This window comes from Somniosus microcephalus, chromosome 6 (assembly GCF_052327205.1).
Source record: "Somniosus microcephalus isolate GS21.2 chromosome 6, FLI_Smic_1.0, whole genome shotgun sequence".
Classification (NCBI taxonomy): domain Eukaryota; kingdom Metazoa; phylum Chordata; class Chondrichthyes; order Squaliformes; family Somniosidae; genus Somniosus; species Somniosus microcephalus.
Genome location: NC_140992.1, coordinates 195313123 through 195325288, shown reverse-complemented (window position 1 = coordinate 195325288; position 12166 = coordinate 195313123). Strand labels below are relative to the sequence as shown.

Below are 12166 nucleotides of genomic sequence, written 5' to 3'. Positions count from 1 at the left end.
GAAGAGGCAAGCACAGGGGATTACAATAATGTAACACATAAATCTCATTCTAATGGATTATTATCATATTAATTGAGTTTTTGATGCTGTTTTAGAATTATAATATTTCAAAAGCCAATATCTCAATTGCGATAGCTTGTCTGATGTTTGCTATAAAATAATGACATACAATTACAGTATAACCCATTTAATCTCCAGTGAGCTTCTGTTCGCTGCCCACCGCACATAATGCATCAGAGAATAATTACATGGGGCAGCATGGAAATCTTATACAATGGATCAACCCTGTGCACAAGAGGAGTATTCAGGCTCTTTGCAGGGCACTGCCACACAATGATCTTTCCTTTGTTGAAGTGTAACTCACTGCATTGCATGTCATGGACAGAGTGACGTGTCGGAGAGAAAACTGAGCTGGGATGGCAAACTCATTCAGTGCTTTAAATATACTTAGCGAATCAGAAGGGAAATGTCACTCTCTCAAAATGTCATGGAAAAAGGGTCACGTTTTTAATTTTAAGTAGTGACCAGAGTAAATTCTCAAAGAACGAGAATAGGCCATTTGGCCTATCAAGCCCACTCTATCCACAGTCCGTGGATGATTGTCTCAACCATGGCCGCTGCTGCTCCATTACCCAAAATAATTCTTCCATGACTTGCAACAGATTTTGACAGCAAGTCGCATTTTTAGCATTGGCATGTTTGCCAATCCCCCTGCAAGGTAGGGTCAGCTTGTCGGCAAATGACCTGGATTTTAGTGAGCTCTACCCAATGTTTCTGTAGCTAGGGGTGACCTGGAACTTACCATTTTGGGGTTAATTCATTCCCAATTCAGATGTTCTTAGGTCAGATTGGCTTGGCCCTCTTTTTAAAGAGGAGACTGCACCAAACAGCCATCTCCAACTGCAACAGGAATTATATCTGAGCCGTAAAGCCAGTTGTTAGTTATCTTTTGCTGACAGTGAGACCGCCTTCTTTCCCCTCGTTTTTAAGATACTTTCTCCCATTCCTCTTTATTGGGTCATTTCACGTCATCCCTGGCCAGGAGGGGGAGCAGGGGAGCTCCTCCCCAGCCCCACCCCTCACCCCCATGCCTGCAGCCAGCAGGAGGTGATAGGTGTAGCCTATTGGTAATTTGCTATGTGACAGATCACAGGCAAAGACCTAGGGCTGGGTTTTCATTTAGGAGGCGGGACTACAACTTTCGGGGTTGCAGTCTCACCTCCATCGAGTTGTAGCCAACCCACGCGATCTTGACTTGATTGACCTTGTTGCGCCCACCCAGCGGGCTCAGCAGGCCAATTAAGGGCCACCCGGCAACAGGTGATGTCACAGATTGATATTTCATCTGTCAACCTTTTGACAGATGAAATATCAGCGTTCGACAGCTGTTTGAAGCTGTCAAACACTGACAATCTGTACTCCAAGTTAAATCCTTCCTCTCAGGATGATTTAGAGATCTCTCCGGAACAGAAAGCTGAATGCTGCAATTTTTGACAGATCGTGGCCATTCTGCTTTCTGTGCCGGTGAGATGATGGACTCCCGAGACCTGAAGGAAGGAAGGCTACAAAGGTAAGTAAAACTTCTTTAAACACTTTAAAGACACCAAACACACTTACCTCTGCACTCATGCACCCATCACTCACCTGAACACCGGACATCTCGACCCCTCCAAGCCCTTCAGCCCGACGGCCCGCCTCGCTAACTTGGCGTGGTTTGGAGCCGTCGGGAATCCCACACTTCAAGAATGAAAATAGGGATTAGGCTAAAAACTGCCTGTTAACTACCTGTTAACGGGCAGTTAATTGGCACTAATCCACTTCCCGCCTCGGGGTTAGGGTTAGGGTCGGGTACCTGCCTCCTTTGAAACTGGCATGGAGACGGGTGGGGGCGGGATGGGTTCGTGCCCCCCGATTTTGGGAATTTAACCCCCCACACACCTCCAATCCCACCTCCACGGGCCAATGAAAATCCTGCCCCTAGATTCCAGAACTCTGTGGCACAGTGCGTTGGGTGCAGGAGCACCATGGACCACTCCACCCACGGTCATCCTGCTTTTACGTTGGCTTTCTTTTAGAAGGGCAGCAACGTTGGTAATGGGTTTGTGTCATCACGCTGGCAATCAGGTCTGAATTTTTCTTAACCATAGCGACGCCAGTGTGTCGGGCTGTGCCCAGTGCTCCTTGCATATTGGTTACTCCTCAGCTTTAAGAGCTTGGTTCTGCCTGTTTCTTGCCAACAGTAGAATGCATCAATAGAAAGACTTCCAGTAATGGCCATATCAGTATGTATTAGAAGAATAAAGCTGCAGTAGAGTGGCCTTATTGAGGGAAATCTGCTACAGATATGATTGAATTTGAGTTCTCTACTCCCTTTCAACAGAATACAGGGACCCAGCGTGCCAGGCACTTTATCAATAGGCTATTGTGGATCTTTCTTGAGGATGATCATAGGTCAGCTCCGCAGGCGCCGTGTTGACTAAGTAAGATTGAAGAAATCCTGTCCATACTGTAACACAAGTGCATTCCGGTCTTTCCCTGTCTTGAGAGGATACTGCAAGCAGTGTGGTTTAACGTGTGCACACTGAACACTCTCTGAGATAAGTAACAATTCACCTATAAAATAAAGAGAAGCCGCTTCAGTGAATTCTTCCTCTCCTACAGCAACCCTGCAATGTGAGGCTCTGGAACAATTAATGTTCACAGCAGAGTAACTGAATAATTTACTGATGGTGTCACTCAGTGATAATATTAGCTTTATTGTGCTATGAACAGAATGTATCTGAATGATGTCTCTGTTGGGTTCTATGCCCAAAATGGTTGTGACTTGTACTTAACAAAATCTCTCTGACTCCTTTGATGAGTCTAGGTGTGAGTAGCTGAGGCATGTTGAAGATTGAATGAGGGCCTTGTGGATGTTATTGCATAGAATTTACAGACAGAAACAGGTCATAGAATCATATAATAGTACAGCACAGAAGGAGGCCAGTCAGCCCATCGAGTCTGCGCCGGCTCTTTCGAAGCGCAATCCAGTTAGTCCCACTCCCCTGCTCTCTCCCAATATCCCTGCAATTTTTTCTCCTTCAAGTATTTATCCAATTCCCTTTTGAAGGCTACTATTGAATGTGTATCCACCATCCTATCAGGCAGTGCATTCCAAATCCTAACCACTCATTGCGCGAAAAAGGTTTTTCCTCGTGTCGCCTCTGGTTCTTTTGCCAATCACCTTAAATCTCGTTATCGACCCTTCAGCTATTGGAAACAGTTTGTCTTTATTTACTCTTTCTAAACCCTTCCTGATTTTAAACACCTCTATAAAAACTCCTCTTGGCCTTCTCTACTCCAAGGAGAACAACCGCAGCCTCTCTTCTAGCCATGTAACTGTAATTCCTCATCCCTGGAACCATTCTTGTAAATCTCTTCTGTACCCTCTCCAAAGCTTTCACGTCCTTCCTAAAGGGTAGTGCTTAGAATTGGATACAATACTCCAGTTGGGGCCAAACCAGTGTTTTATATAGGTTTAGCATAACTCCCTGACTTTTGTACTGTATGCCCCTATTTATAAAGCCCAGGATACCATATGCTTTATTAACTGATTTCTTAACCTGTCCTGCCACTGTCAAATGTTTGGGCACAAGCACCCCCAGGTCTCTCTCTTCTTACACCCCCTTTAAAATTGTACCATTTAGCATATATTGTCTCTCCTCATTCTTCCTATCAAAATGTCATTCAGCCCAACTGGTCTGTACAGGTGTTTATGCTCCACACGAACCTCCACCCATTCTACTTCCTCTCTAACCCTATCTGCTATCAGCATTCCTTTCTCCCTCGTGTATTTATCTAGCTTCCCCTTAAATGCATCTGTGTTATTAGCCTCAACCACTCCATGTAGCAGCGAGTTCCACATTCTTACCACTCTCTGAGTAAAGAAGTTCCTCCTAAATTCCTTATTGGATTTATTAATGACTATCTATCTTATATTTATGTCCTCTAGTTTTGGACTCCCACACAAGTACAAATGTCTTCTCTATGTCTGCCCTATCAAATCCTTCATACTTTTAAAGACTCTATTGGGTCACCCCACAGCTTTCTCTTTTCTAGAGAAAAGAGCCCTAGCCTGTTCGTAATAAGGTGGATGAATTAGCTGCGCAAATAGATGTAGACGGATATGATATAATTAGGATTACGGAGAAATGGCTCCAGGGTGACCAAGGCTGGGATTTCAACATCCAGGGGTAGTCAATATTCAGGAAGGACGGGCAAAATGGAAAAGGTGGTGGGGTAGCATTGCTGGTTAAAGAGGAGATTAACACAATAGTAAGGAAGGATATTAGCTCTGATGATGTGGAATCTGTATGGGTAGAACTGAGAAATACCAAGGGGCAGAAAATGTTAGCGGGAGTTGTATACAGACCCCCAAACAGTTGGGGATGGCATTAAATGGGAAATTAGAGATGCGTCCAATAAGGGCACAGCAGTTATCATGGGTGACTTTAATCTACATATAGATTGGGCTAACCAAATTAGTAACAATACTGCGGAAGAGGAATTCCTAGCGTGTATACGGGATGGTTTCCTGGACCAATATGTCAAGGAACCAACTAGAGATCAGGCCATCTTAGACTGGGTATTATGTAATGAGAAAGGATTAATTGGCAATCTTGTTGTGCGAGGCCCCTTGGGAAGGAGCGATCATAATATGGTAGAATTCTTCATTCAGATGGAGAGTGAAGTAGTTGATTCAGAGACTTGGGTACTGAATTTAAATAAAGGAAACTACAATGGTATGAGGCGCGAGTTGGCTAGGATGGATTGGGGAATGTTACTTAAAGGGTTGATGGTGAATAGGCAATGGCAAACATTTAAAGATCGCATGAATGAACTACAAAATTTGTTCATCCCTGTTTGGCATAAAAATAAAACAAAAAAGGTGACTCAACATTGGCTAGCAAGAGAAATTAGGGATAGCATAAGATCCAAGGAGAGGACATATAAATTGGCCAGAAAAAGCAGCAAACTTGAGGATTGGGAGCAGTTTAGGATTCAGCAAAGGAGGACAAAGGGATTAATTAAGAGGGGGAAAATAGAGTATGAGAGTAAGCTTGCAGGGAACATAAAAACTGACTGTAAAAGCTTCTATAGATATGTGAAGAGAAAAAGATTGTTAAAGTCAAGCGTAGGTCCCTTGCAGTCAGAATCAGGGGAATTTATAATGGGGAACAAAGACATGGTTGACCAATTAAATACATACTTTGGTTCTGTCTTCACAAAGGAGGACACAAATAAACTCCCAGAGATGTCGGGGAACATAGGGTCTAATGAGAGGGAGGAACTGAATGAAATCAGTATTTGTAGGGAAATGGTGTTAGGGAAATTGATGGGATTGAAAGCCGATAAATCCCCAGGGCCTGATAATCTACATCCTAGGGTACTTAAGGAAGTGGCCCTAGAAATAGTAGATGCATTGCTGGTCATCTTCCTAAATTCTATAGACTCTGGAACAGTTCCCATGGATTGGAGGGTAGCTAATGTAACCCCACTATTTAAAAAAGGTGGTAGAGAAAAAACGGGGAATTATAGACTGGTAAGCCTGACGTCGGTAGTGGGGAAAATGCTAGAGTCCATTATAAAAGATGTAATAGCAGAGCACTTGGAAAACAGTGACAGGATCGGACAATGTCAACATGGATTTACAAAAGGTAAATCATGCTTGACTAATCTGCAAGAATTTGTTGAGGATGTAATTGGTAGAATAGATAAGGGAGAACCAGTGGATGTGGTGTATTTGGACTTTCGGAAGGCTTTCGATAAGGTCCTGCATAAGAGACTAGCGTGCAAAGTTAAAGCATATGTGATTGGGGGTAAGGTACTGACTTGGATAGAAAACTGGTTGGCAGACAGGAAGCAAAGAGTTGGAATAAACGGCTCTTTTTCCGAATGGAAGGTAGTGACTAGTGGGGTACCACAGGGATCGGTGCTAGGACCCCAGTTATTCACAATATATATTAATGATCTAGACGAGGGAACTAGACGTAATATCTCCAAGTTTGCAGACGACACAAAGCTGGGTGAGCGTGTGTACTGTGAGGAGGATGCAGAGAAACTCCAGTACGATTTGGACAGATTGGGCAGATGCAGTATAATGTGGATAAATGCGAGGTTATCCACTTTGCTGGCAAAAACATGAAGGCAGATTATTATCTGAACGGCAATAGATTGGGAAAAGGGGAAGTGCAACGAGACCTAGGTGTCATTGTGCACCAGTCGCTGAAGGTAAGCATGCAGGTGCAGCAGGCGGTTAAGAAGGCAAATGGTATGCTGGCCTTCATAGCGAGAGGACTCGAGTACAGGAGCAAGGATGTCTTGCTGCAGTTGTACAGGGCCTTGTGAGACCACACCTTGAGTATTGTGTGCAGTTTCGGTCGCCTTATCTGAGGAAGGATGTTCTTGCCATGGAGGGAGTGCAGCGAAGATTCACCAGACTGATACCTGGGATGGCAGGAATGATGTATGAAGAGAGATTGGGTCGATTAGGCTTTTATTCACTAGAGTTTAGAAGAATGAGAGGGGATCTCATTGAAATTATAAAATTCTAACAGGATTAGATGCAGGAAGGCTGTTCCCGATGGCGGGGGAGTCCAGAACCAGGGGTCACAGTCTAAGGATAAGGGGTAAGCCATTTAGGACTGAGATGAGGAGGAATTTCTTCACCCAGAGAGTGGTGAACCTGTGGAATTCTTTACCACAGAAGACAGTTGAGGTCAATTCATTAAATATATTCAAGAAGGAGTTAGATATATTTCTTAAGGCTAAGGGGATCAAGGGATATGGGGAGAAAGCAGGGGCAGGGTACTGAATTTGGATGATCAGCCATGATCGCATTGAATGGCGGAGCAGGCTCGAGAGGCCGAATGGCCTACTCCTGCTCCTATCTTCTATGTTTCTATGTTTCAGTCTTTCCTGATGGTTCTAATCCCTCAGTTCTGGTATCATCTCTGTGAATCTTTTTGCACCTTCTCCAGTGCTTCTATATTATTTTTATAATATGGAGACTAGAACTGTAGACAGTAGTGTGGTCTGTGGTCTAGGTTCTATACAAGTTTAACATAACCTCTCTGCTTTTCAATTCTATTCCTCCAGAAAAAAAAACCCAGTGCTTTGTTTGAACTTTTTATGGCCTTGTTAACCTGTGTTGCTACTTTTAATGATTCGTGAATCTGTTCCCCTTGATCCCTTTGTGCCTCTACCCCATTTAGACTCTTATTTTCCAAGGAGTATGTGGCTTCTTTATTCCGCCTATCAAAAGGTAACGGAAAGGGTAGGCATGGGTAGTACATTAGATGACCGGTACTTGGATTTTCAAAAGGCCTTTGATAAGGTACCACACAGTAGGCTCATGACGAAGGTTAGGGCCTGTGGGGTCGGGACAAATAGCTGAATGGATAGCAAATACGCTTTAAAAATAGAAAGCAGAGTAGGGGTAAAGGGCAGTTATTCAGATTGGAGGAAGGTAGAAAGCGGTGTTCCACAAGGATCAGTGCTGGGACCACTGTTATTCATAATTTACATTAATGATTTAGGCTTAGGAAGAAGTAACGCAATATCAAAATTTGCAGATGATATGAAACTGGGGGTATAACTAACACTGAGGAAGAATGCAACATAATACAAGAAGATATTAGGAAACTTGTAGTCTGGGCCATGATGCGCTATTGATGCGCTATCAATTACTCAAAAGACTGAGGTTAAGCGAGTAACTAACAGGCTTTTATTAACAAGAGAATGAAGGTGTGCCTCGAGTGGTCGACCAGTCCAGAATACAGAGGGACTGTGGAGCAGTCACCTTTATACCTGGACTCGTGGGAGGAGTGAGCCGAGGCATGTACAGACATGTACACAGTGGAATACAAACAGTGGTTTACCACATTCACCCTTTGTTTAAAAATGAGTCCGGCGTGGTGAAGTGTATTAAAAGTTTGTGTATTGGAGTCTCTCCGGAGGTCTTGTCTGCCGCTGTGATCGGCGTGGCGACGGCAGGGGTAGTGAAGCTTCCGGCGTCGAGTCCCGCGTAGGCTGGGGCACTGGTGTGTAGTCCTCGTGGGTGTCGAGCGGGTCGCGGGGCCCAGGCGTGACGTCTGCTGGGGTTGGATATTGGATCGTGGGGGGGGGGTGGTAGTGGGTAGTGGGTTACTGGGGCCCCCGAGGGTGCGAGGTCTCGTATGGAGACTGTGTCCCGCCCGTCCGGGTACGAAATGTAAGCGTACTGGGGGTTGGCGTGGAGGAGGTCGACCCTCTCGACCAGGGGGTCCGTTTTATGGGTCCTCACGTGTCTTCTCAGTAGGACCGGCCCTGGGGACGTCAGCCATGGCGGTAGCGATGTCCCCGATGTGGACTTCCTTGGGAAGACAAACATTTTCTCATGAGGGGTGGCGTTAGTGGCAGTGCAGAGCAGTGACTGAATAGAGTGGAGCGCATCGGGGAGCACATCCTGCCAGCGGGAGGTCGGAAGGCCCCTAGACTTTAAGGCTAGCAGGGCGGCCTTCCAAACTGTCGCATTCTCTCTTTCCACCTGTCCGTTCCCCCGGGGGTTGTAACTGGTGGTCCTGCTTGTGGCAATACCCCTAGCGAGCAGGTACTGGCGAAGTTCGTCGCTCATAAACGATGAGCCCCGGTCGCTATGGATATAGCTGGGGAAACCGAACAGGGTGAAAAGGTCGTTTAGACATTTAATGACCGTGGCACTGGTCATGTCCAGGCAGGGGATGGCGAACGGGAAACGGGAGTACTCATCAATAATGTTGAGGAAGTACACATTACGGTCGGAGGAGGGGAGAGGCCCTTTAAAATCAACGCTCAGGCGCTCGAAGGGGGGAGTGGCTTTTATCAGGTGAGCCCTGTCTGGTCTATAAAAGTGCGGTTTGCACTCAGCGCAGACTTGGCAGTTCCTGGTCATGGTCCTGACCTCCTCAATGGAGTAAGGCAGGTTGCGGGCCTTGATGAAGTGGAAGAACCTGGTGACCCCCGGGTGGCAGAGGTCATTGTGGAGGGCCCGCAGTCTATCGATCTGCGCGCTGGCGCAGGTGCCATGCGATAGAGCATCCGGGGGTTCATTGAGCTTCCCGGGCCGGTACAAGATCTCGTAATTGTAGGTGGAAAGTTCGATTCTCCACCTCAAGAGCTTGTCGTTTTTGATTTTGCCCCTCTGCTTGTTGTTAAACATAAAAGCAACTGAACGCTGGTCAGTGAGCAGGGTAAATCGTTTTCCGGCCAGGTGTGACCTATACAAAAGGGACGGTCTACACCTGTGCAGAGATGGAACTGATGTTCTCGGGGTAATTTTTGATAAAGCAGTTCGGGAGCATTTAAACTAGTATGGCAGGGGGCTAGAAACCTATGTAGTGAAATAGAGGAAAGTGAAAGGCAGACAGAAATAAATGGTAAAAGGGTGAGGAACAAAAAACAAAGGGCCAAACTAATTCATAAAAAATGTGAGCATAAAAAAAGCCTGAGGGTTTTATACCTTAATGCGAGAAGCATCAGGAACAAGGTAGATGAATTAGCTGTGGAAATAGAGGTTAATAATTATGATCTAATTGGGATTACGGAAACATGGTTGCAGGGTGAGCAGGGCTGGGAGCTTAACATACAGGGGTATTCAGTATTTAGGAAGGATCGACAAAAAAGAAAGGGAGGAGGGGTAGCATTGCTAGTAAAAGAGGGGATAAATGCAATTGAAAAGAAGGATATTAACTCAGTTAATACAGAATCTATATGGGTGGAGCTAAGAAATAGCGAGGGGCGAAAAACATTAATAGGAGTGGTATATAGGCCTCCAAATAGTAAAATAGAGGTTAGGGAGGGCATCACGAGGGAAATTAGAGAAGCGTGCAATAAGAGCACAGCTGTCATCATAGGTGACTTTAACTTACATATAGATTGGACTAGCCTAATCAGTAAAAATAATGAGGAGGAGGAATTCCTTGAGTGTTTAAGGGATGGTTATCTGGATCAATATGTCGAGGAACCAACTCGGGAACAGGCTATATTGGACTGGGTACTGTGCAATGAGAAGGGACTAATCAGTAATCTTGTTGTACGGGGACCCTTGGGTCAGAGCGATCATAACATGATCGATTTCTCACTCGAAATGGAGAGCGAAGAAATTGACTCAGAGACTAAGGTCCTGAATTTAAACAAGGGGAATTATGATGCCATGAGACGGGAACTGAGTAGGTCTGATTGGACAACGTTCCTGGGAGGACTGGAGGTAGATAAACAATGGCAAACATTTAAAGATAGAATGACAAAATTGCAAAAATTGTTTATACCAATCTGGCATAAAAGGAAATCTAAAAAGGTGACTCAACCGTGGATAACAGGGGAAATTAGAGACAGCATAAAATCCAAAGATAGGGCGTATAAAATAGCCAAAAAAAGCGCCAGAGCGGAAGATTGGGAACAGTTTAAGATAGAGCAAAGGAGGGCAAAGGGCATGATCAAGAGGGGCAAAATAGCTTACGAAAACAAGCTGGCGGAAAATATAAAAACTAACTCCAAAAGCTTTTATAAATATATCAAAAGGAAAAGACTGGTGAAAACCAAAGTTGGTCCATTGCAGTCAGATACGGGGGAATATATAATGGGAAATAAGGAAATGGCAGATCAACTAAATGCATACTTTGGGTCAGTCTTTACGAAGGAAGACACAAAAAACCTCCCTGGGATATTGGGAAAAATAGGGACATTGGCAAAGGAGGAACTGACGCAAATCAATATCTCTAAGGATATGGTGTTAAGGAAGCTAAAGGGATTGAAGGTGGACAAATCCCCAGGGCCTGATAACATGCATCCTAGGGTACTGAAGGAGGTGGCCCTAGAGATAGCGGATGCACTAAGGATGATTTTTCAGAATTCATTAGACTCGGGAACAGTGCCGATGGATTGGAGGGTAGCTAACGTTACCCCACTATTCAAAAAGGGGGGTAGGGAAAAAGCAGGTAATTACAGACCTGTAAGCCTTACATCAGTTGTGGGCAAAATGCTGGAGTCCATCATTAAGGATGAAATAGCGGAGCACTTAGCAAATGGGGACAGGATAGGACAGAGTCAACATGGATTTACAAAGGGTAAATCGTGCTTGACTAATCTATTGGAATTTTTTGAGGGAGTAACTGGTAGAATAGATGGGGGAGAGCCAGTAGATGTGGTGTACCTGGACTTCCAAAAGGCCTTCGATAAGGTCCCACATAAAAGATTAGCATGGAAAATTGAGGCTCATGGGATAAAGGGGAAAGTTTTGGCGTGGATAGGGAACTGGCTGTCAGATAGAAAACAGAGAGTTGGAATAAACGGCTCATTTTCTGAATGGCAGGCAGTAACAAGTGGGGTACCACAGGGATCTGTCCTGGGCCCCCAGCTGTTCACAATTTACATTAATGACCTGGATCAGGGAGTCGGATGCAGCATTTCCAAATTTGCAGACGACACTAAACTAGGAGGGGGGGTGGGCTCAGAGGAAGAGACCAGGAAGCTCCAGAGCGATTTGGACAGACTGGGCGATTGGGCGGATAAATGGCAGATGCACTATAATGTGGACAAGTGCGAAGTTATCCACCTTGGGTGCAGGAACGGGAGGGCAAATTATTATTTAAATGGCAATAGATTGGGAGAGGGGGAAGTACAGAGAGACCTGGGTGTTCTTGTACACCAGTCACTGAAGGCGAGCATGCAGGTGCAACAGGCGGTCAAGAAGGCAAACGGTATGCTGGCCTTCATAGCAAAAGGGTTAGAATACAGGAACAGGGATACCTTGCTGCAGCTGTACAGGGCACTGGTGAGACCACACCTCGAGTACTGTGTACAGTTTTGGTCGCCTCATCTGAGGAAGGATGTTCTTGCCATGGAGGGGGTGCAGCGGCGATTCACCAGGCTGATACCAGGAATGGCGGGAATGACCTATGAGGAGAGACTATGTAGTTTAGGGATGTACACACTGGAGTTTAGAAGATTGAGAGGGGACCTCATAGAAGTGTATAAAATTCTGACAGGTCTAGACAGACTGGATGCAGAAGGAATGTTTCCCTTGGCGGGTGAGAACAGAACTAGAGGACATAATTTAAGGATAAGGGCTAAACCATTTAGGACAGAGATGAGGGGGAATTTCTTCACT

At 45.2% G+C, this 12166-nt stretch overlaps 1 protein-coding gene across 4 annotated transcripts in view; it reads left to right on the top strand.

The window, feature by feature from the left end:
• The window catches only part of LOC147116308 (guanine nucleotide-binding protein G(o) subunit alpha), a 381614-nt gene that overhangs the window by 313084 nt on the left and 56364 nt on the right, over positions 1-12166 (top strand). The gene's annotated exons all lie outside the window — the stretch shown is intronic.